A 19,818-nucleotide genomic window follows, 5' to 3' on the forward strand; every position below is an offset into this window, starting at 1 on the left:
CCGTAAGTCCTCAAAGTAGGCACTGTATCCAGGACTGAACTTCAGCCTGAATAAATCATGAGAGTAAGGATTCCAAGATTTGTCCCAATAAATAATATAGCATTGTTTATTTACTGTTTTATTTCTTATTACATAATAAATCATGACATTGATTCTTAACAAAAAATGCTAATAGCAAAAGGTGATGTTACCAATAAGTCATAACAATGTTTTGTATGGAGAGACAAATCCTCACAAACATCTTGAGGAAAGAAAGGAGCTTACACGAACGGTATTCATATCATACAAAGCTAGACCAGCCTTGAGGCACAGACTTAATCAAGGGATTGTGTGTAAGATGCACCACCGAGCAGTAGCCTTGGGAGTTGTTGTGCCTCAGATCCATCCCTCTGAGGCACAATTCCTTCACAGCTTTGACTTTGCGGAATTTGCTGCTGGCCTACAGAAGAAGCAAATTACAACTCCTACACTGGGCAATACATTGGAGAGCGGAGTCAAGGCTCTGCCCACTTCCAACCCATCTGCTCCACTTACATCTGTTCAGCATTCAACAACCACTTAATTCTGTCCTAACAGTTAGCCCGTGCAACAGTTGTAAGAGAGGTTCTAACTTCTCTGTGCATGTATTTAGTCCAAGTCCCAGTCTAGCTCTAGTAACTAGCATTGTTCAGATAGGAATAAGAATTATCATTAAATATATATATTAAATTACAGTCAGCTGTTGCAAAAATCAAATATAGAATATGTTGGATCAGTATCAGAGCTGTGAGCCAGACTGACAGAGCTATCTTTCTTATTTTTAATTTGAGAAGCAAAAAACTTTTTGTATTAGGAATCCAAAAAAACATATAGCTGTTGGTCTTTAATTAAGCTAAGCTTGGCAGGAAACAGGACACAGAAATACCACAAACAGCAAATTCTGCCTTACACCAGAGTAATTTTTTTCATGGAGGAGTAATTTTAGATATATCTGGAAATTATATGTATATATGATTACGCTTAATATTTCCACCTTTCCTCCACACACGAACTATATTACCTATTCTCTATTATAAGAGGATTAAAGATTACATTTATGGCACAAGCAGAACAGAGAAATTTATGTAGAGATTTAAATATTATTAAGTATATTTAAAAAATTGATATCTGAAGGAAAGGATCAAATCCTTGCCATAGAAATGAAATATAACAGAACAGAGTTGGCTAGATCAACCTCCCCAGCTGCTAAAAGCCCAATGGGAGAATATCATACCTGTATAGAGGGCCAGCACAAGGCGCCAATGCAACATTTAAGTCCCATTGGGGGATAAAGTGGGACTTAAGTATTGCATAGGCCTTGTGCGGGCCCTCTGTACAATGATGAATTTAATCCACTGTGTGGATATTGGATGTTTTAGTAAACTTTTCTAAATTGCACTATTATTATATCATTATTTTGCAGTGCAACAAGAAATAATCCCTAAATGGGATACTATTAATAGTTTCATATTTGCTTTCTCTGTTTCTAGAGTGTCTTTTTTCCATAGTGTGATAGGGTGTATAAACCCCACACTGGCAGTTACAGCGTTAAGGTGGAGTCAGAGATCCCAATTAGCCCACTCTTGTGGCACCTGGAGGGGAGACAGCTAATTAAGGATTAGATTTAGCTGAGAGGAGAACCAGACTAGGTGATGCCACTAGATGAAGGCCTACAGGGTAATAGTGAGAGCAGGTATATAGTTACATGTTTCCTCTTTGTAAAACAGATTGGAACTCCAGAAGGGCCTGCTGGAAGCTGCTTGCATGCTGGAACTGTCTGCTGTGAGGAGAAGGAGACTCTTAAAGCAGCTTAGGAAAAGAGAGGTTTCAGGGAAGAAACTAACTGGCTGAGGAAGAATTTTGCAGAGGTTGGGGGAGGGGTGAAGTGTGCAGGAGTGAGCCTGGGAAAAGTGGAAGAGTTTTAGTTCCTCTTACTTTCTGAATGTGGGCACTGTTACCCCAGAAAAAGTGGGACTCTTAGCGTGACCTTCCTGGAGGGCCAAGTTGCTGCACAGACCACTGAAATCTGGAGGAGGAGGTGGAGGCAGCAAAGGGGCTACAATGCTGGGTCTTGCCATGAGAAGGTGCACCAGGATGGTGAGTCTGACCAGGTACACAAAGCTCTTTGCTGTTTCCACTTAATCTTATTAACCTGGGTAACTGTATTAGTTGTAGTAAGAAACGTAGCACCAAAATAATCAAAATGCTCCTGGAGATCATGGGTAGTTATAAGGACTGATTTAGCAGCAACACTAGATATGGTAACTGGTTCAGACAAAACAGGTTTTGTGTTTGCTAGTCTAAAAGCCTCTAATGTACTGACCGCAAAAGGAGAAAATACTGGGAACTGCAGCATAAGGGACAATCCCCTTGTGTTAGACCCATGTAGTACTGTAAGAATATCAATGAACACCTTTTTTCCCCCCTGAGGCTGCCAAATCCCTATTTTTCTGTTTGCATTTTGATGGTATTATTTTTATATCTATATACATACACACAAACTAGTGCCTGCGTAATCCTAAGAGAGCCATGATTTAAAGTATTACATAAGAAAAACTGTCACTAAACTGGGATGCCTTGGATGCATCTGCTAAATATAGAGCCAATTAAATGGCTGCAAAAATATAAACATTGTTTACAGCTAAGGGATGAGTCAGACAATAAACCCCACATTGGAAAGGGTCCAAAAGAAAGTAGCTGCCAGAGGCTGAATAAAAGTTCTAGCCAGAGTTCTCTGAAGTTATTTCTATCAGAGAGAAGTTGATTGTGCTGGTAGGCAGGTAATGGATTAATGTGGAATGTCTCATTGCACCCAGAAATAGCACTGACTAGTAGTATCCTTTCCAGGTTGTCTAATGAAACATTTACAGTATTGCCAACTTGGTGAGATTAAAAATCATGAGACTGGCCCCAAAATCATGAGCTCTTTCTTTAAAAGATTGTATTGTGGAGTCTTTTGGTCTGGTTTTTCTTTAATGACCGCTGCCCATCCCCAGTGTGTGAGACCATGAATGTTTGCCCACTCTCCCAAATCTATTTAGTAAGGTGACTTTGGCCTCAAGTCAGGTGCTTTCCCCACCACATCTGCCCACCCTCCTCATTTCTGTGCCTCCTGGGGTGCTTCACCCCCCTCTAGAGGTCTGGGAGACTTCAGGGGGGTCCCTGTTCACAGGGAAAGGGGGCTGAACTGCTTGGCTTTAGCTCCTCTCTCACCTCCTGTGAGAATGGCTTTGTGTTGCTGAGGGGTAGGGGAGAGAGAGCCCTGCCTGCAGCAGTGCTGATTGTCTGCCTGGTTTCTGGGGCAGAATAACCAACCAATCAAATTCCCTGGAGGGATAAAGCTGCACTCTTCTTGCAAGACAGGCTCAGGTTCCAGCCCAAGCTGAAATCATGCCATTCTTGGAAAAAATCCGGAGAGTTGGCAACACTGCATTTGCCTTCCCCGAACTACACAGGTGGCTGAGACGCAACAAAACATTGATTGAATGGGGCTTCTGGCAGTGACAGGAGCAGGAAAAAGGAGTTTCACCCTGAGCCCTCAACCTCACTTCCATCAGGACAGAGGAAAATAGGCCCAGTTTTCCTATCAGACATTTTTATTTTATTTTATTTGTTAAACACTGGCAATGCGCTTGGTGCTGTACAAGACAGAGTAACATAGATTCCCTGCCCTACACATCATTTGACTCCTTCTTAGTCCCAGATCCTGTAACTCAATCCATGCAGGCAAATCCTTGCACAGACCTCAATACAGGATTGTAGTCTTGCACTGTAAATGAGGAAAACAATATATTGAAATTTCAAATTTGGCCCAGAACTTGTATGGAATAAAACTGGGCATTGAAATGATGGGCTTAGTCATCCGCTGCACCAAGTTTACACTCGGCACAGCATGCCCCTGCAGTGGGTTACCACTTGTCTAGGGTTTCCCAGGATTGTTTCTTTTGAGGTAGCTGTCCTGTGAAATCTGCAAGGGTGCTCAGTACACGTGGACAGCTGTCCAATTTTATGGGCTCAGGATCATCTTGCATGTCTTGTTTTTTGTGCACCTCAGAGGTGGCAGCCCTATTCTCCAGAGCCCTCTATCCTGATAAGACCCCGATGAAGAGTGAGGGGTGTAGAACTTGCTATGCTGGCTTTGCAAAACCCATAGATTCCCCTACAGTGATGTCTTTAGGGAGGCTTTCTTTCTGCTGTACACTATAGGTAGAACTGAGATCAAGGACTGAGCCCAGTGTATTTTAACTGCAGCTGAAAGAAAAAGTGAACGTGAAGTAGGTGACAGACAGCAAAGTCAATAAAACTGTGAGCTAAATGTTGCTTGGGACTTTGTCAAATGAGTTGAATGATTCCCCCCTCCCCCCCCATTATTCTATGTTTTTTGCTGCTCTTAAAAATAAAAAAGGCATTAACTTCAATTGCTCTAGGCACCTATCTGCATCTTTAGGTGTCTAAATAGATTATTTAAAAATCTGGCCCCAAATGTCTAATCAAAACTAACACAGCTCAAATTTTGAATTTGAATATTCCTAAGCAACCAGAGGAGCTAGTGAACAGGGGAAGCTAATGGAAGTTTTGCGAGGGAATTCTCTAGATGGAGGAGCAACTACATGACCCTTGGGATCAGTTTGTTGTGGGTGTGGGGTGCGGTATGGTTGCTGCTTGACTGAAGTATATCTTTTAAAAGACACTATAATAGAGGCTCAATTTTAATGTATACCCCAGATTAAAAAAACATAGTAGACCAAAAAAGTGCCACCGTGGCTAAACAACAAAGTAAAAGAAGCAATTAGAGGCAAAAAGGCATCCTTTAAAAAATGGAAATTAAATCCTATTGAGGAAAATAGAAAGGAGTGTGAACTCTGGCAAATAAAGTGTAAAAATGTAATTAGGAAGGCCAAAAAGAATTTGAAGAGCAATAAGCCAAACACAAAGTAATAGCAAAAAAATTAAGAATATCAGAAGCAGGAAGCCTGCTAAACAACCAGTGGGCGGTGGGGGGGGGGGGGGGGGGGGAACCAATGGACGATCGAGATGCTAAAGGAGCACTCAAGGAAGATAAGGTTATTGCAGAGAAACTAAATAAATTATTTGCATCGGTATTCATGGCTGAGGATGTGAGGGAGATTCCCACACCTGAGCCATTCTTTATAGATGACAAATCTCAATCTGGGACAGTTCCTCAGGTGTCAGAGGAGATTTTGGAACAAATTGATAAATTAAACAATAAGTCACCAGGACCAGATGATATTCACCCAAGAGTTATAAAGGAGCTGAAATGTAAAATTGCAGAACTACTAACTGTGGTATATAACCAATCATTTAAATCAACTTCTGTACCAGATGACTGGAGGACAGCTAATGTGATGCCAATTTTTTAAAAAGGCTCTGCAGGCGATCCTGGCAATTACAGGCCTGTAAACTTAACTTCAATACCAGGCAAATTGGTTGAAACTAGAGTAAAGAACAGAATTATCAGACACATAGATTGAATATGATTTTGTTAGGGAAGAGTCAACTGTACTCTGGATACTGTAATTCTTTGAAAACATCCACTCAATGTGCAGTGCAAGTCAAAAAAGCTAACAGTGTTGGGAATCATTAGGAAAGGGGATAGATAAAACAGAAAATATTGTATTGCCTCTTTATCAATCTATGGTACACCCATATCTTGAATACTGCATGCAGTTCTGGTCTCATCTCAAAAAAAGATATATTGGCATTGGAAAAGGTACAGAAAAGGGCAATTAAAATGATTAGGGGTATGGAAGAGCTTCCATATGAGGAGAGAGAAATAAGACTGGGACTTCTCAGCTAGGAAAAGAGATGACTAAGGGTGATGCGGTAAAGGTCTATAAAATCATGACTGTTGTGGAGAAAGTGTTGTTTTTTTTTTTTGTTTTTTTTTTTAAGGAAGTGTTATTTCCTCTTCAACTCAAAAAACTAGGGGTCATCAAATGAAATGAATAGGCAGCAGGTTTAAAATGAACAAAAGGAAGTTTTTCTTTGGAACTCCTTGCCAGAGGATGTTTTGAAGGCCAAGACTATAACAGAGTTGAAAAAAGAACTAGATAAGTTCATGGAGGATAAGTCCATCAACGGCTATTAGCTGGTATAGGCAGGGATTGCTATTTGACAGAGACTGGTAAAGGCCGATGGGATGGATTACTCGATGATTGCCTGTTCAGTTTGTCCACCGTTGGAAGACAGGATGCTGGGATAGATGGACCAGTGGTCTGACCCAGTATGGCTGTTCTTATGTTCAATGACCTGCTTGTGAACCATCTGCAACCTAAACATTATTCATGGAAATGATTCTGGGGATAATTCTGAATCATGAATCCATTTAAGAAAATTATAAATTACTAATAGACAATTCACAAGCAGGTAAGAATCAATTATAAATTATTCACTTAATTCTGTTTTCATTATTCTTCAGTCATTAGATACTTCCATTTGTGTGGGGCGGGGGGAAGGGTTGGGTTGGGTCGGGGGAGTGAGATCCAGTGCTTTTTTTTTTTTTTTTTTTTTTTTTTAAATATCGGACAATATTTGCAATTGTTTAATTAATATGAAGTAGTTACATATTTTTATCTGCACATATTACTCCAATGAAAATTTTTTAGTTCATGCATTTTGGTTAAACTTGTTTTAATTTCTGAGCCAATGTCTTGTTCTCAACTTAATGACAGATGCCCACTAAACATTATTTATCAAATCTGTTTGAACCTTAGAAATCATTCCTTCTCTACCATATTTTCCAGTTAAAACATCTCTTCTTTCAATTGTTTAGGGAAGTTCAGTGAAGACACCATATCCTATTCTTTGGCGAAAGTGGAGTTGCAGCAAGTCAGGCTTACCCAGGTGCTCCTGGAAGAGAGGCTGCCCAGGAGAAAGTGAACCTAAGGGTATGGGTCTGGGTAAGAAGCCCTAAGCACAGGGATGATCTTTTTATGTTTTATATATTTTTCTATAGTCAAGAGGTAGTTTTCTCTGCTAAAAGGATTTGGCTGCAACCTGTGCGTTTTTCTGTTGAATTCCTTCACCAGTTTACAGACATGAAGTCTTGTGCCGCAGATTGTTATAACAAGCTAATCAACTGTTTTTCCCTGTCTTGAAATGAAGAATACTTTGTATATATGAATTATCATTTGCTTACTGATCATGTGTTGGCCTCCAGATTCACAATATATTGAAAACGAAGAGATAAGAAAGAGACTGTGGAAACATTTTCCATTATGTGGATTATTATTTGAATAGAAGATAACTCTGCCATAAAATGTGACTTAAACTAATGACAAATCTTAAATCACTAAACATTTTTTAAATAATCACAGCAGTGACATGTTATCCTCTGTATCACAGGGAGATAGTGTGAACATATACCTGCAGGCAGACATAATTTGTCACGGCCAGTTAACACTGTTTTTGTGTTTTGTTTTTTTTTAAATTGCATCCAGTTACCATTAGGGTGTAGCAAAAAGCAGCTTCCTTCAGTGGAACTGAACTGTTTGTTTTTTGTGTTTATAAAAAAAAAAAAAAAATCCTAGGTTTTAACCTGGGTTTATCAGCACCACAAAAAAACTTTGAATTTTGAACCCTTCCAGCTGCTGTAGTAAATATTTAATTAATGGGAGGGCTGAGGTAATCTTCATGGAAATATTCTTTCAAATGGTGCTAACTGTTAGTTTAAAATCAAATTTGTGTAGTTGTGAGCAGGTAAATAGAAGAGCAATACCATGAGCCAAGTAAACATTTAGTACACTCGTTGAAATGTTTTATAAATTGTTCATAGATAATAAGTCTGAGCTACTCTGATAGGATAAATCATAAGGAAAGTTTCTGTATGAGGAGCTGGTCCTCAGATGTGTGAGGGTCAGATTTAACATCTAGCACTAGGCTGAACTGTGAGAATTTTGAGCAGATCTTCAGCTTGGTGCCCTTCCAAATATGGGAAAAAGTAAAGTGGTCTCCCTTGAGGGGAGAGAGGGCTCCTATGCCAAGCAGCAGCCCTGCAATGTGTTCAAATCTACATTTCTTGTGTGCCCAAAGCGTCCATTAAAGCCAATAAGAGAGCTTGGGGTGGCATGGACTATGGGAAAGAGTTCAATATCCCAATTTCCTAAGAGGAAATTTTTTTTAAAAAGTCCAAATTTAAAATGTAGCCAGCAGCCAAGATGTGAGCAATTATTGACCACGTTATCCAGGCTGTTACATTGCTTTCCTGGCAACTTTTCTATTTTTGGATGCTCTCTCTTTCCAGATAGTAATAGAGATTTGTAAGCCAAGTGTCTTGTGGAGTCTGACTGCTGGCAGTTACTGTTCTTAGAGACTGAACTAAGATCCTGATCTAAAGCCTATTGATGTCATTTGAAAGACTCCCACTGCCTTGGGACAGAGGGGCCAGGTGGCATGACTGGGAGGATAATGTGTTCTGGTAACACCCTTCGTTTCCAAGGCCAACAAATATGAAGTGAAATCCTGGCTCTGAAGTCAATGGGAGTCTTGCCACTGACTTCGGTGGAGCTGGGATTTCACTTGTGGCCTCTTGTACTTGAGCAGATCAATGTATTTTGACTACAATTTTAACTATGCAACATGAAAATATTGTTTCCACATTTTGGGGTGAATACTTGGGATGCAGAACAGCCACACTGCACCCATCAGGTGGATCACCTGAGTGCAAAGGGGATCCTCAAGTATGGTAGGGCAAGCCCAGAGGTTCCTGTAGCATCCTCCCTGCTGATGGGGGAGGGGCTTAGACAGAGGAAAGAAGGTGGCCAGGGCATCACTACATTCAGCTAATCCCTAGCTGTGGTGTCAGTCTTTTGGGGTTCTGAGCAGCCGGAATAATACCAAAGGACTAGGTGTGGACACAGCACCCCTGGGATGGGAAGAATGCAAAGATGAGCTCTAGATCTCCTCCTTTTTTTCCTCCATACCCCAACCTGCTCTGCTGGGCCTCGAGATCATTGTGGTAGTGGGAGGGGTGACAGTGACAGTGCAATGCAGATAATTAATCTCATAATATTATTTTATTGGGAGACACAATAAACACACAGTATCTGACTATTCCTAATGACAACAGCTAATTGAATTATTTTCATTGGAAAATAATTTTGAAAAATTAGCTATCCTCATTAAAGTCACTCTTCTGTCAAAAAATTGTAAATGCCATTTGCTGGAAGATTACTTCTTGAAAAATTGTGCTGCCTACAAAGCATCACAATTCTGTCATGCTTAATTATGCAAATACCTTGTCTGACACCACAGACTCTGAAACCCACCACTGCATTAAGAGTGGGAGAGAATTACTATACAATCAGCTGTCTCTCTCCATTTTTAAGGTGATTTAGGAAAGGTACTGAATTTGCAGCTCTTAATACAGAGAGCTGTCTAGTCCTAAAGCAGGCCCCAGCAGTATAAGCTCCCCAGCACTGCTATTCCAGTGTGCTATAAACTTGACTTGGAGGAGCGAACTATCTCCTACATTGCAGATAGCTCCATCCTATATATAACCACTTGCACATGCTGAACTATTACAGCTCAGGTGCACATGGTAGAACTCTTTCTGCCCAGCCCTTTATCTACCATATTGGCTTACCAAGCTGCATAACTCTATCTTTTCAGTGATCCCATACTGCCTCCTCTGCTAATAGGAGCAGAGGATTGTTTGCCAAGACTCTTCTTCCCTCAAAATATGAATTTGGATTTTTTTTGATAAATCAAGGAATCCATCAGTCCCATAGGGCAAAACGGCCATTTTTCAAGATGGGGACAGCTTGGTGGTGCAGAATATTGTTCTCTAGCTGTACTGCTTTCATGCCTGTTCAACCAGAAGGTAAATAACCTCCAACTGACCAACACATCTTTCTGCTTTCCTTGTGCGTGGAGACTGTCTCAACAACATAGCACCTGTCTGCCCATAGATAAGCATCAGTTTCTGTGGACAAGGGAATTATTATAAGTTTGTAGATACTGAGTAATATAGACTGTTGCTCCTGGCTCACATGTTCAGTGTGGGCATGTCCCTGGTGGTACCGTTATACTGGAAACGTGCCTAGCACTTAAGTCATATTGCATTATATGGTTTCTGTGCTGAATATTTCTGAGCTGTTCTAATCCCTCCTTCAAAAGGAGATATCTTCTCAAATGCAAACAAAAGGATGTTCGTTAATCCTCCAAAACGATTGCTGCGTGCTGTGTTGTGAAAGCAATGGGGAATATTATCTCCTGACCAGAATGGAAGAAATGTTCTGTTCTGGCAGCTTCCCAGAGGTGGCATACTTCAGTGGAAGCCAGTATTCAGCAAGCCAATCCAGTAATGGATATTCTGTGTCATTATTTTGCTAGCAGTTTGACTGACTATGAAGAGTCCATGGACTAAACTGTTTATAATTCCCATGAACTTGGCCAGTGTGCACCATCGATTATCATACAGCCGTTAGCACAACAAACGAATTAGAGGCTTTACACACAAGTCTCAATCGGCTTCTGAGTGTGGCTGTCCATGGCTATTAATGGTGACTTCTTCAAACAGGTTTTTGTCATTTTTAACTTGCTCAGCATAACTTGAGTTGGTTTATTGTGCCCACCTTCCCTCACCGCCAGTTGGTTTTCTTAATTTCATTAGGAGATAGCGGTCCTCACCACTCATGCACAACTTAAAGGGAACAAACTCTTAGTGGTGAACATTGCATATGACTAGAAATTTCAAGGCTTGTTTATACTGGGAGTCTGTCCCTGAATAACATCATGCTACCTCCCATCATCCATCCGGAAAGTGTGTGCTTTAGAAGCCTGCTGCAGCAGGCAGCAAATGAGTCTGTATTTGATTGTTTGTTTGGATGCTGTGGAGAAACTGGAAAAGACCTTAGTTGGGTGTTTTGAAGGTTTTGGTGCACAAGGTCTCTGGCTGGAAATCAGAGATGGTGTATTTAATAGTTTTTCTTGAAAGTAGACACATGCCTGTTGCTCCAATTTCTCTCCTTCCTTAGCTTCCCACTCCTCAAGTTCTCCTGCATGTGTATGTATCTCTCATTCTGCAAATGCCGTCTGCACCATGAATGCAAATATCCTTTTTTCTTTCATCAACAATTGATGCAGTTTGTCATGCAACACTTCATCCCATGATTTTTCTTTCCAGAGAGTGTTCATTGCTGCTTTCTCCAGGATTTTCATGTTTGACACTAGCTGGAACACCAACTCTCTAGATGCTGGGAGGAAAGCTGTTCCAGATTTTCTTTCATCTTGCAAGTCATCATTGTGTCTTACTGATCTATGGACAGTAGATAAGAAAACTAACACTTGGGCAAATCTGCAGAGATGCAAGCAAAAATGATTTGCTCTGCTATGTTGCAACTTTTTTGTCTCCTAATTCTCCCTGGAAATCTTTGCTGTCCTTGGCTTTATACTTTCAAGGTATTTTATTCCTTTCATCCTTGTAAAAGTGCTACTCAGTGGAGACCGCACCACATGGGAATTGTATTTTGCATTTTAACCTGGCGCACATTTTTCATTTTCCATTATCTTCATTTGAAATCGGGGTTTTGACAAAAACAAAGAATTATATTGCAGGTGAACCAAGGTAACTGCCCTAAGTGTTATAAGCTGGTCTAGTGCAGACATTGCCATGCTGAATGTTGGACAGTAGTTACAGCTCGTCATCTCAACATTAGATCCATCTGCTTTAGAACTGCTTACACTCCTATTTAAGGGGGCCGTTGGCCCCTTACTGAAACCTAGTGAGGTTTTTTGGTTGGCTGTCTCCCAAGAGCAGGAGAAAGGGGAAGGTCCAAAGAGGAGCCAGGATCCTGAGACTGACAGGGTGGGCAGGCAGGCCAATGAGGGAGGCCAGAGCCCAGTGGGCCCATTCTCCATGTGAACTGGGACTGCTAGTGACAGAGTAGAGCAGACTGCAGAGCTGAGGTGGGGAGAGAGAGCAAGGAGCTAATGGCAAGCCAGAATTGAGCTACGGTGGGAAGCTGTGGGGCCAGAGTTGGGCTGGTGGAAGACCAGCCGTGCCATGAGTAAAACTGGAGCCAAGAGCAGTGAGCGGCTGGGGAGAAGGAGGTAGGAACCCTGAGAAGAGGGCCCAACAGAGGGAGATGTTGCCACACAGAGGGTCTTGAAGGCCAGACTGGGGGAGGGGAGGAGAGGGGCAGGAGGATGTGAATCCAATGTGGAGAAGGTTCCTGCCACCTATAGTTTGAGGGTATGTAGCTACCATCAGAGCAGGCATCTTATCTGCAGTATCCCTACAGCACACCCAGGTGGTGGAAAGAAGGCCTGGGATGTGTAGCTTGTGAATTTTCTTGAGTCCCAAAGACTGTTTATAGTGTCCCCGTGCCCATTGTGCAGGCTCCCTGGAACTTCAAACTCTTTCAGATTTCCCTTATTTATTTATTTATAGTTAATACACTGTATGTGGTTTAAGCCCAGTATAGTGATCACTGTGTCCGGGAAGTTGCTGGTGAGGATTGAGTACCCTGGACTGGGGACACCCTAGCTGCTATCCTGAATGACCCAGGATGAAACTGCGGGCTAAGTCCCCCCTGGGATCCTGGGCCCAGCCTTATTAGGGTTTTGAGGACTCTGCCCCATGGGTGAGTGGAAGAGAATTCTCAAGGTCAGGCAGGCATCCGGTAAAGGGTGTTGGGACAGGGACTCAGATCCTTTTACTATCCAATACCACTGGGCTAGTATAGGAGCCAGGAAAGTTCTCCACAGTAGTGGTGCCATTCCCCTACTTTCACATAGCTGGGACCAATGGCAGCTAAACTTGGTAGATATGCTGGTGATATGGTTGCCTGGATGGCTTGCTGAGGTGATAGCCCAAGAGCAGGGGCTTCAGACTGGTTTCATATCAGGTACATACAAGCACCTTCTCCATCTCGAGCAAGTAACTAGCACAAAGGTTCAGTTCTGTGGCTGGGGTGGATACGGAGTCATTTGCTGTAGAGAGCTCTAGCAAGTACTAGAAAACTTAAACCAGCCCTTCCATTCTCTGATTGGCTTGGGGCCAGAACTGCTCTCTGGGAAGGCAAAAGGGTGATTAGAGTACTTGAAGGGCTTGCCTGCAGAGTAACACGTGGCGTAATGCATTTTGGGATCCCTTCTCACAGATCCCTGGGGAGAACTGACTCTCAGTGTTGCTAGTTGTTGAATACAGCAAATATGCCGGAGCAACCCTACTTCATAACCATGTTCTAGCCATGTGTGGACATGTTTACAGAGCCAGTGAAAATCTGTAGCCTATAGAGGCCCCAGAAGTGAAAGGATAGTTCAGACTGATTGCTGCAGATAAGGGCCTTGCTGTTGTGACACAACTTTATTAATCCTTCCCTTTAAAAAACCTCTTGGCTGTACAGTCTCTCTATTCTATAGAGGATCAGGGCAAGAGGGTGGGGGTGGGGGAGACTTTAATTGGAACCACCTTCTAAAGTTCTGCTGTCATTGTCAAGACTCATCAGCTGTGCAACAAACACATCCATATAGACTATCTGAGAGAATGATTTCTTGTCTCTCCCAATCAAATGTCATTCTGGGTTCTGTGTGCTGCTCTTAAGTGTAGAGAAGCCTCTGCCTATTGCAAGGGCTATTATGAGGCAGCTCCCTCTTTTATGTCAGTTGAGATGCAGACTATTAAAGAGTGAGTCATGATCTCTCTTATGTAGACTTTATATCTGATTTTTTGTTGTTGTTGTTTGCAGGCTTTTAGTCTGACAAAGCCATCCAGGCTGAAAAATGCATGTTTATCTCTTTAAACATATCCCTTAGAGGTAACAAAAACAACTTTTAAACACTGCCAGCCAGGCTTTTACATGGTTCTCTCCATCTCAGCTCCCAAATGCCTTGGTGTGGAACTCACAACTTGTTTTGTCCTGATATCACCCTTGTTTGTTTCCATACAGTTAGTTGCCTTTTCTGTTTTTTTTTTGTTTGTTTGTTTTTTTTAAACTTATTCTTAAAGGGCTTTTCTTTAAAACTTCTGATCTCGCATAAATATGTAGCAATGACTTCTTGACCATTCTAGTCCATGTTATATTGATCTGCTGCAAAATCCTCATTGCACTGTGGTAAAAGTATTTTGTTTCCTCAGTTCACCTCTGCAAGAGGAGACAGGAGAATTATTACTCAATGCAATTTTCTGTCGTGCAGCATTTCTCAAGAGCTACTTGTACACTTCATTCCTCAAATACATTTTCTGTCTTTCTGCAGACTCATTATGCTGTGACCCCATAAAGATCCTCTAATTCCTCAGAAAAATATTTGAAAATGTTTTGTTGTGGAGACTGTTCTGCTAATATATCAGATATGTTTTATATTTCTCCTCTGGTGATTTTCATTACTAACTTGGGTTTTCAGTCATTTGCTTGAAAACAGAATCTTTGCCTCCGCTAGTATAAATCAGTGTAGCTGCATTGATTTGACACCAGCTGAGGGTCCGACCCTTTAGGAGAGATGAACAAAACTACAATAGTGTTATAGATTTGGGGTTTTTTTTATTTGAAATGATTAATTTAGATTGCTCAACTTAGATTCTTAGGTCTTTGGGGCAAGGACTCCCTTTGTTTTGTGTTTGCACAGTGCCTAGGGCCCCAATCCACAACTGGGTAGGGTAAGCGCTTCAGATACTGTAGTAGTATAAATAATATACTAATAAATAATGTATAGATAATAGCTGCAGAAAATGATTACTTCAGATAGGCCGGGGTCAGCAAACTATGGCACATCTGAGCGCTTCATCCAGCTCTCCATCTCAACTGGAGGTCCGTGGAAAGGTTGTGGAAGAAACTGTGTGGTGCAGTGGCAGCCACTCCCCTCCCAGCCCCACACCTCCCTCCCTCCCCCTCCCCCCCCCCCACACCACCACCACATGGGCCCAGCGGCACCCTGGATGGAGTGTGGCGGCCACGTCTTCCTCCTGGCCTCACCTCTTCCTCCCTCCTCCACCCCCTCACCACGTGGGCCCAGCGATGCCTTAATGGAGCCACTCCTGGCCCCAAGCAGTGCTGTGCGTGGCCATTCCCCCTGAACAGCTCTGCCCTGTCCCCCTACCCCTCTACATGGTCCACCATACAATTTCTATACACAGATATTGGCCCTCAGGCCAAAATGTTTGCCAATCCCTGAGAGAGGCAATCCGCTCGGCAGATTCACGTAAATGTTACTCATAACCTACACAGAACCTTGTATTTTAATTTTCTTCAAATCAGCTGCTTGTAGCAATCAATCATATTTGCCAATTAAAAAACAAAATTGCCATGCACCAATATTTACCATGCAGTGGTGTCTGAGGCCTACAGTTTTCCACCTTATGCTTCAACAAGAAATGTCTGTTGGCAAATGCTGACTTTTAAGATTGACAACTTGTTCGCCAATCGATATGCTGTCTAGACCCCAGAACTGCATCTATCCAAGCAGATTGGAAAAATACGCTATTTAGAAACAGTTTCCCAAGAGGTGACAGTAACTCTTTCTCACGCTCTAGGTCCTGCACAACTGTGTGCATATATCTTTAAACGGTATTTTATTTTTACATTCCAGGGTGCAATCCAGACCAGTGTGAGACTGTCACTCCTGCCCTGCAATGTGGGGTGCCTCACAATACTTTGCTGCTGTAGCATCCCCCTGGGCTGCTCATAAACAGCTTGCCAGCATGCAGGTCACAGCCTGAGTGTCTGTGTACAGCTACAGCCCTGCTCCAGCAGCTTGTCACTTGGCACACGCTGGTTTCCATCTGCCTTGGTTACTACTTGTCCTGAATTTTCCCCAAAAAAAGTCTGTTCGTCACGGTTCAGCCCTCTCCTGGACAGTTCAGGTATATTAGATTGGTTGCCTTCCCCTTCTCTCCCCCCCACCCCCCAAAGAGGATCAATACACAACAGTTTGCCATCCTAAATGCAGTGGCATACTGTGGGTCTCTGGCACCCGAGGGCCATTTGCAGCACTCCCCCCCCCCCCCCCCCCCGTCAGCAGCGACCCAATTGTGGGGGAGTGGGGGGGGGGTGTTTGCGGTCCTGTTTCCTGATCTCCGCCCCCTGCTGTGGGGGCAGTGGAAGTGACATGGGTGTGACAGGCTCTGCCCCAGAGCCTCACCTTTGGCTGCCTGGCCCCCACAGCTCCCTCCTTGTCCTCCCAGCCCCCCTCCCCCGACTCCCTGAGCTGGGCACATTTGCTCCCCCTGCAGTGGGAACCCTCAGCCGCCAGCAGGCCTGTGCTGTGGTCTGCGCAGCTGCTAGGGATGTTAAAGCCTGCACTGCCCTCCCCCACTCCTCCTTCCATACGCCACTGCCTAAATGTTTACCTACACAGTTCATAAAGGCACATTTGGTTTTTTTAAAGAATAAAACAATGATAAAACAAATGAGTTTATTTAACTACAAAGAGAGGTTTTAAGTGACTAGAAGTATTGGTGATTAAAGTCAGAGATGGTTAAAAGAGACACAAAGCAAAAACACTTCCTTGTACTAAAACTTAAACTAGATGTGGTTCAAGGTGAAGTCTCTTCCATGTGTTCCTAGTAACACTGCTGACCAAACCCTCAGGCTGGGACCTACTCCCAAAGTCCAAAAGCTGTTTCTTTTGTCATCTGAGGTGAAAGAGAGGTTGATGGGGGAAGAGACATTGGGATGTTTGCCCTTCGTTTTATAGTCCAGTCGCCCTCTTGAAATTCATTTTTCTTTTGGATTACCCCTAAACAAAGTTCATTCTGCTGTGATGTTGGAGTCAAGTAATCTTTTGGTGAAAGATTTGATGCTGTTTGCTAAGATGCAGGTCTGTTTGTTCCTGCCCCCTCTTCCTTGCCGAAGAATGGCCAGTTGGTAAGTGGTTGCCCTTCAACTTTGACAGCTGGCTAGAGGTGTCAGCTTGTTGTTTGTTTGTCTTTGATAAACTGACTAACCCACTCCCCAGACTTGTCTGGTAAATACACTTCAGTCATAATTTCAGTTTATGTTCAAAACTTTGCGTATAGTGTTACTACACATTTCTTCATATTCCTGACCACTGTTTATTTTCAAATGATACCTCTTGAGGCATATTTTGTACAAAGATGATTACAATGGGGTGTGAATACATTATGTCAGTTTTCTCTTATTGGATTACCTTCTGTGTACACTTATTGGCAGTTCTGAATACTACAAATCATCCAAGGTTCTCTGTTCTGGTTCCAGTAGTGATTCTATCCAGCTAATCTTGAGGTTGTTTAGAGCAGTTACTTGAAGTCATTTAAAGGCTGATGAACAGGCAGCACCTTTGCTATAGGCTTAGAATCATTAACTCTGTTGTCTCTGTTCCTCTAGGCAATAGACATTAAGGAGCAAACCATCATCTAAATTAAATTAGTTTAAAAAGCTCTCATGGTCATAAAATGATGTCTGAAAAATATATTCCAAGCTAGAGTTGCTATTTTTTTCCCCACCTCCTATATCCCCCGCCAGTTAATTTACAAACCACTGGAGTCCAGGGGTATTGGATTTAGGACCAGCTTGCAATCCCCTTCCTCAGATTGGTGAGTAGTTCTACTGAAGCAAATGAAACGAATTGGTGAGCAACTACACTCACACAATATGAGTAAGGGGCTTATAGTCAAGACTTTAGTAATCAAAATTTTATGATGACAGAAATAGCTGGCAAAAAAGGAAAAGCTTTTGAAAACACTCATACCTGATGCATGTGTGTTACCTGTATTATCTTGAGTGGCACCTGTCAAAATAAAAATCAATGTCAATCTGGAAAAAAAATTCCCCTATTAAATTCTTTCTTGGGATTTTAATAAGAATGAGAGGAAAAAGGAGGTATTTAGGAATGGAAATGTTCAATTTGAGTTGGCCAACTTGAAATAAAAAGTAGCATAACTTTGAGTATTTGGATGAATAAAATGGATCAAATTCTACTGTTCCATTGATCCAAACCCCACTAACTTCAATTGGTTTGCATCAAAACATGAGAGCAGAATTAAGCCATGTATATCTCTGTATTGTACTTGCCTATATAAAATATAGGCAGCACCTGCCTGATATCAAAGGGTCCTAAAATCTATCCTCAATTGCCAAATCTTGAAAGAGCTGCTCCCCTTTCTCCCCTTCCCCCCACCCCCCCCACCCCCAAAGAAAAATGTAGAAAAGCAAATCTTAGAGTGACTCAAACTACCGACCAGGCCAGCTAACTTCCGTAACAGGTAAATATGGAAAAATAAGAAGGGAATCAATAGGTAATAAAGCAGTTGAAAACAAGCTGACTGAGTGAGACGCAGCATGAGTTCATAAGGGACAGATCACATCAGGCACAATCAATAGTCTTCTCTGACAAAGTGACAGGTGAAGAAAGCAGTCCCTTATCTAGCAGTTAAGACTTTCAATATAGAACCTGGTAGAAAACCCAGAGGGAGGCAGACTTGTTCAGATCATTATACTCCCGAGCTTGAATGATTTAAACTTTATTTGTTGAAAAGCAAACGCTTGGTGTACAAGGATGCATCAGAGTGAAGCTGAAACAAACAAAAAATTAACCAAAATAATGCATCTAGGGCAGATCCTATCTGGGCTTCAAGATTCTCCATTCCTGGCAGAGCCCATATAAAGCCATGTAGGATTAGGTCGTCATCTACCCCCTTTATGGTGTTTTGCTGTTATCACAAAAGATGCTGAATGGAGTGCCCATTATTGGTCATGGACACGTAAACACTCAGGATTAAACTTTTCATAGAGGTAATGATGTCATGCGGTACCCAAACTCAGTCATTCAGGGTGTGGGTTAAAGCCCACTGCTTTCTCTGGTACTTGAAGCTCTGAGGTTCCTTTGTATTGCAGTGGAGCTACACAAAAAGAAAGGAGATGCTCCGGCTCTCTGCCTCTCATGTGGTCTCTAGGAGCAGACTTGGACCAGAGGTTTGCAAGGCAAAAAGTGCAGGGGATGAAGGAGGAGAAAAGAGCTGGAGTTTAAGCAGCAAAACTTGTGTGAGCCAGGGGGTTGGAGGGAAGGAGGGAGGAGAAAGACACGAGTTAGCTGCTTCTGGGGACAGGACATTATCTGACCTGAGGTTTCTGCAAGAAGATAAAGTTTTTGCCCTGTGTATTGTTTCTTATCACCTCTGCTTGAGTAAACAGGACTTGCCTGTTTTGTAAATATAGAAATAACACTAAGGCTTGGTCTACACTTACCTGGCAATTCAGCGGCAGTCAACGGCAGTTACGTAAGCTATGCAGAATAGCTTGTGTAACTCTAGTTAACTGCATACTTTCGTTCTGCACGGTGTCGTCACTGCACTGCGCCACTTGAGAAGGTGGTTTTACTAGGTCGACTTCCTGATTTGAGCGAGTCTTCACTGACCACTCAATCGATCCAGAAAGATCCATCTGACAGCACCGACTTTGCTGCCATCAGTGTAGACATGGTCACTGACTTCTGCTCCAAACCAGAAGCTGACCTGCAAATTTAGCTACTGCTTGGTAAAGGGGCAAAGCTGAGTGCCTTAAATTTAGCAGTAGTGACTACAGCTGGAGAAAGGACACACTACTTTATTCAATGCTCTCTCATTCTGGCTGTTCTTACTGTATGTTCATATCTATACAGCATGACTCACTATCTCCATCTTCAGGAAGTGAACTTCTAGTTGTCTGAACACAAGTGTAATTGGCTAGAAAACAGCAATGACAAGGCAGCTGGCAGTCCTGATCTTTTGCTTTCTCAATATATAAATAACAATGGTCAACTGCTCTATCCATAATTTATCTACAATACCAAAGCTATATTTATTCATTATATTGATAAAGCTAAATTTCTGAAAAAATTATA

General features: G+C 42.3%; 1 long non-coding RNA gene across 1 annotated transcript; it reads left to right on the forward strand.

Moving 5' to 3' along the window:
- Nucleotides 1–1,685: 1,685 nt before the first annotated feature.
- LOC137152078 (uncharacterized) lies at nucleotides 1,686–14,651 on the forward strand. Its single transcript, XR_010919424.1, has 4 exons — nucleotides 1,686–2,115; nucleotides 6,812–6,938; nucleotides 11,016–11,439; nucleotides 14,239–14,651. It is a non-coding gene; the product is annotated as an uncharacterized lncRNA (long non-coding RNA).
- Nucleotides 14,652–19,818: the final 5,167 nt, after the last annotated feature.

The sequence above is a fragment of the Emydura macquarii genome, unplaced genomic scaffold (assembly GCF_026122565.2).
Source record: "Emydura macquarii macquarii isolate MOO-44397 ecotype Brisbane River unplaced genomic scaffold, CSIRO-AGI_Emac_v2 contig_1146, whole genome shotgun sequence".
In the NCBI taxonomy this organism is placed as follows: domain Eukaryota; kingdom Metazoa; phylum Chordata; order Testudines; family Chelidae; genus Emydura; species Emydura macquarii.